Below are 6,510 nucleotides of genomic sequence, written 5' to 3'. Positions count from 1 at the left end.
TATATCACTGGTGTGCAAATTTCAAAATTCCTACTGAATTATATCATATGCAGATATGGGGTTCCCCTTGCCATAGTCACAGATAATGGTTGTCCCTTCAAGAATAAAGATGTCAAGGAACTCTGTGAAAAGTTTCATATCCAACACCGTTTCTCCAGTCCATACTATCCACAGGGAAATGGTCAAGCTGAAGCATCAAATAAAACCATTATCAAGATCCTGAAAAAGGTTGTCAATGATGCTAGTTGAGATTGGCATGTACAGTTGAATCCAGCACTATGGGCCTATCGCACTGCTATCCGCACACCTACTGGCGCAACACCTTATTCCTTGGTGTATGGTGCGAAAGCCATTTTACCCTTGGAAGTGGAGAATCCTTCCTTGTGTGTTTCCTTGCAACATCTGATTGATGATGAGATGCACAGAGTCTCTCGATTGCATTAGCTTGAAATGTTAGATGAGAAATGTCAGATAGCTCTGACACATTTGCAAGCATATCAAAATCGTCTTCGTCGCTTTTATAATAAGAAAGTCAAAGGGCGACACTTCGAAGTGGGAGATCTGGTTTTAAAGGTAAACCCCAAGAATGCACAATCTACTGACATCATCAAAGGCAAGTTTGAACCTAATTGGGTTGGGCCTTTCATAGTGATTGCAGCCTATGGCTCAGGGGCATATCAGCTTGCCACTCTAGAAGGTGAACCTTTGTCTGATCCTGTCAATAGCATGTACCTTCGCAAGTACTGGGCATAATTTTCTATCAACACTTCTTCAAGTATGATCCTGAAAAAATACAAAAAAATCAAAAAAGCAAAAAAATACAAAAAAAAAGCAAAAAAAAACAAAACAAAACAAAACAAAACAAAAGAGAAAAAGAGCAAAAAAGTAAAGAAAAATGATTCGCCCTCTAGTGAAAACCTGGCAGACAGGCACTTTGGGCAAAGTGCCATGGTGAAAACTTGGCAATCAGGTGCCATGCGTAACGAGATCATTGCTCCGTCATCTGTCATGACCTCTAGCTATGCTTTCTCTCGGCCGGTTTATCATGTCTATCTTTGTCTTGACCTAATGTTCTGTTATAGGCCTGTGATTGGTCAACATCGTTGTCTTGCATACTCCGGTTTCTTGTACATATGTCTTTTGGGTGCATTCCCCTTGTCATGATCAATCACTGGAACTTTTAAAAATTGAAAAATGTCCTGAAATAATTCAAAAAAATTGAAAAATGTCCTGAAATAATTCAAAAAAAATTGAAAAATGTCCTGAAAAAAATCATTAAACAATCAAATAATGTCCTGAGAAAATCATAAATTTTTTTTTGAAAAATGTCCTGAAAAAATCAAAAAAATTGAAAAATGTCCTGAAATAATCCACAAAAAGTCAAATAAAGTCCTGAAAAAATGAACACAAAAAAAAAAATTGTAAAAACTCACAAAAGCAAAAAAAATAAAAATATCCTCTTGGTGCATAGACAGATCACTGAGCATACATCCAACGACTCGCAATCACACACTATGCTTTAATGAAATCATGCATAAACAGATGACCTTTTTCAATCAAAACCAGACATTCAAACTGATTAGAATTGTCATATCAATCAACCTCAAAATGATTTGTCCTTGTCACTACTATCATGGGTATTATATAGGGTGTGGTATGCTTGAAACTAGACTGTGTCCTGTCTTAGACGGGGTACCGCATGTCTTGAAACCAGACATCATGATCATCCTATCAACGCTTTCAACTTTTGGCAATGAAGATCAAGATGTTTGTTTGACTTGTTGGAATTAGCGAGTCTTATCATTTATTGATTTATCTTTGATCATGTTCCTATGTTGCTCGATGATGTCACTGAGTGATTTAGAGTGATCGGGATGGTTCATGGTCCCTTTCTTTTTTGTTGTGATTGCTGTTTGTGGAATGTTTATCACAAACTAGGGCAACTATATCATTGGGTGTCTATGATAAGTACATTCACTTTGTGAACACCGCACATACCTCGACCCTTGATGTATGCACCCTAGGATGCTTCACTCATTCCTTGTGTGTGATGTGTCTGTCTTTTGCAAAAGGGGTTGCGTTTCAGCTTTGGCCTTCAATGCCATGATGCTTTGCATCCGCTTTGCTACATTAATTAAAGGTTCTCACCTACAAAGTGCATTGGTGAAAGCAAGTTGTTCTTCATCTCTAACTGTCCTCTGTCTAATTTCTTCTTACTAACATTTCTTCCATCAGTCTTGGTAGTCCGTTTGATCTGTTTGAACCTATCGTTTTCTATCATTCTTATCGATCAATTGGCCTCTTTTCTAGACATTTCTAGCCAATTCCTCGAGGGGGCATCCATATGTCATTGTCTGGGGCATTTTCATTATTGTTCTTTGAAACAACACTTAAAATCGCATTGTCTCAAAGAGGGGCAAAATGTAGACACCTAAAAATGGTCAACGCTTGCGGAGTCATACTTTAACATTGGCGCATTGCCTTATTTTAGGTTTTTGCACCGCATTAACATTTCTCCTATGTTACGCACTTGGTCTTTATCATTTGCGAGCATCGAGTCCTTCTTCTGCATTCTTCATTTTTCTCGCTTCCAAATTTGGTCTTGTCGATAACAATATTTGTCATGATTTTGGTCAATCTTATCCTGTCGCATCAATGTGCATATTCATTTGTCATCATTTTGGACATCATCAATCCTAATTAGGGTTTTGTCCTCTTTTCAATCTTGTCATCTTGCGATCGATTTGTCATTGATCCTTGTCCTCTGATCAATTTCATCATTTTGCGATCGATTTGTCATCGATCATTGTCCTCTTATCAATCTTGTCGTTTTGCAATTGATTTGTCATCGATTGATGTCCTCTTTTCAATCTTGTCGTCTTGCAATCAATTTGTCATCAATCATCATCTTTCTCAATCGTGTCAATTTGGATCAATTAGTCATTGTTCCTCGTCAATTGGCAGACTTATCAATCAAATCGTTTGTCAAGCATTGGTCCTTTGTCAGTCAGAATAATGATCAAATCGAATCGACGTCAATTATCTTTTGCCAGGACCTAATTGTCATCCTTGCATTTCTAATTCATCTTTTAGGGTTTCGTGATTTTATTCATTTAACCCTGTTTGTCATTTCTCCCTCTAGGTTAAATAATTTATTTATTTATCCCAGGTCTTCGTGTCACAATTAAATGTTTATTTAATTGGCTAACTAATTATTCCTCTTTTTGTGAATTAATTAATAAATGACAAATTATTAATTGATTTACCTAATTTCTCCTAATTCCTAATTTCCTAATTTTTCATCAATTTCTAATTCCTAATTTCCTAATTTCTATTTCATCTATTTTTCAATTCTCTCCTATTTTCTTCCTAATTTCATGGGAATGACATTGCAATTTGTCATAATTTGCCATAATTGACAATCAATCAATTTTGACATAGAAATTTGTCATAATTTTGTCATAATTATCAATCAATTAATCTTGCATAGAAAGTGCAAATTTGTCATAATTGACATTCTTGATTTGCAATTTCCATTTGAATCTCTTCATGCTAATTTGATCTTTTCTCCAATTTGTCTATAAATTGGATGATTTTCTTCAATCAAGATCCCTACCTGGTCGAATCAATCACGCTTCTAGTACCCTTATGCTGTCATCTCGTCTTGTCAATCTTGCTTTCACATTATACTCATGCACTTGAATGTGAGATCCACAAAACAAAGCTATTTGAAGGAGAAAGAAGGACAATGGAGCCACATGAAGGAGACATCTACATTTGGTTTGCTTAGTTTTCATTTTGAATGTCTTGTTTTCATGTTTTCATTTAGTGTAATTAGGATTGGTCATTGCATTTGAGCTTTCGTGATTGAACTAGGCCAATTTTCTATTTGCTTTGATGATTTCCACATTTCCTAGCTACAATGAATATATTAAGGATAAGGCTAGGGCAACCAAGGATGATCCTTTGATCATTAAGGCTCATATATCTGAGAGATGCAAAGACTCTGACTCGAGTGGGGATCAGCCCAGTACCCCTACCCATAAAAAAAGGAAAGTTGAAACAGAGCATGAAGAAAAGGAGGTGCATTGTGATGAAGAAGAGGAAAAGGATAAGGACACTGATATTGAAATGGAGCCAAATAAGGATGAGAACTATGGTGAAGGGGAGGAAGGGGGTAATTCTAACAACCCTCACTCTAACCCTAAGGGTTCAAAAAGCAAGAATGAGGCTCTGAATCCTAAGGAGTATGACAACCCTAACACTGAGGAGACTGAACAGAGAAAGGACTCTGCGGATACCATCTTGGACACCGCCCGCAACTGCACTCTTGAATTCTTCAATTTCCAAAAATGGGTTGTTGAAAACATCACCAGAATGTAGGGTAAGCAAAGGGAGCTGGAAGATAAGATCAATAAGTTGATTAAGATGTCTGACTATGGGAAACAGAATGAGGATACGAAAAACAGTGAAGCGGAGGAGAAAATGGAGATGGAGGACTGGCTGGAGAAAAATCTGATAAAAGGGAACCTGAAACATTTGGAGGATGTTATTAGAACTATGAAAGAGCAGATGGAGGAGGACAAAGACAACGTCAACACCCGGATTGCCTGTAATGAGAAGGCATTGAAAAGCCTTATGAACCACAGCCTCCAGGTCCTTAAAGTTTCTTCCCAGAATATGAATGCATTGGTGGACCATTTGGAGAAGAAAAATCAGGATAAGAACTTGGTAATTATAGAAGATGCTCCAACTTCCAGCCCAACACACCAGAACCCTAAATGCAGAACTAGGCAGACCACTGTTGAGAAGGACACCAAAATGAAAGAGAGTCAGATTGGACAGGAAAACAACGACTTGAAGGAAGAGGCCAAGGCAATGATACTCTTGGTACAGAATGCTGAGGAAACTATGAAGAGTTTTTAATTTTCTTGTATTGCTGGGCTTGGGGTCAATTTCTTGCTGGCCTCTTGCTGTCCTTTTCTCTGTTGCTGGCTTTTTTGTTGGTCTTTTGTAGTTGTCTTGTTTTGTTTCCTTCTTGAATATCTTTTGAGTGTAATCGGGTTTCGGGTCCCTTAAAACCTATTTTTACATAATCAAAAACAAATGCAGGGGCAACATTTCAAAGGGCAATGGATGTAGTGTTTGCAGAACTAATTGATGTAATAATGGTGGTGTATCAGGATGATTTAACAACTTATTCAAAAAGGGCTGAACATCATTGCGATCACCTTGAGAAAGTATTCAAGAAAGCTCTGGAATATGGAATTTCCCTCAATCCAAAGAAATATCATTTCGCAGTTGAAGAAGGGAAGCTCCTGGGACATATAGTGTCCAAGGAAGGGGTGAAAATTGACCCTGAAAGAGTAGCTCCAATAAATGAAATACCTATCCCTAAGACTATCAAAGTTGTTCAATCATTTTTGGGACAAATCAATTTTGTCAAAAGATTCATCCTTAATTTTACAGATATCATAAAACCTATAGTGAGGATGCTGAAAAAGGAAGCTAAGATTGATTGAGATTCAGAGGCATTAGATGCATTTCTAGATATAAAAAGGGCAATATCTGAGGCACTAGTATTGATATCCCCATATTTCAATAAACTTTTTTTATTTTTTTCATTTGCATCTCGTCATACAGTGGCAGCAGTGTTATTACAAAAGAACCAGGACAATTGTGAACAGCCTATTGCGTATTTCAGTAAGTCACTGAATTCATCCAAAATTAAATATGGCCTAAATGAAAAACAAGCTTATGCCTTGGTAAAAGTATTAAAACAATTCATACCATATTTGGTAGGTGCAGAAGTTATAGCATATATTCCTAATGCAGCAGTGAAGGACATATTTAGACAAACTAAGGTCATAGGAAAAAGATGTAAATGGAACAACCAGATTCAAGAATTCAATATTGAGCTCAAGATTTCACAAGTTATCAAAGGTCAGGGATTGGCTAAACTTATGGTAGGAGAAGGGGTTGAAGAATTAAAGGTAAATGAGGTTGGACTAGATGAAGCCAGTTTTAGTATTAAAAATACAGCCTGGTATGCAGATATCATGTATAATCTTAAGCACATAAGATGTCTAGAATGTATGACTGATAATCAAAAGAGAACATTAAAACTGAAATCCGCAAAATATGTGATCATCAATGGAGACTTGTATTTGAAAAATAGAGATGGTATATTGCTGCTATACCTAGATGAACACCGAGCAGAGAAGATCCTACAAGAGATGCATGAAGGGGTTTGTGGTGGTCATTTTTCAGCCAAAACTACTGCACACAAGATATTGAGAGCTGGATATTTTTGGCCATGTGTCTTCAATGATTCCTATGCTTATGTTAGAAAATGTGAGGCTTGTCAGAAATTCTCAGGCAAAATGAAGTATCAAGAATCACTCCCACTAAGACCAATGCAGGTTGAAGAACCATTTCAACAGTGGGGAATAGACTTTTATAGGATCTATATCAGAAAATTCGAGTGGAGGACACAGATGGATTTTGGTT

Source organism: Cryptomeria japonica, chromosome 10 (assembly GCF_030272615.1).
Source record: "Cryptomeria japonica chromosome 10, Sugi_1.0, whole genome shotgun sequence".
NCBI lineage: Eukaryota > Viridiplantae > Streptophyta > Pinopsida > Cupressales > Cupressaceae > Cryptomeria > Cryptomeria japonica.
Note: the sequence above shows the minus strand (reverse complement) of the source record.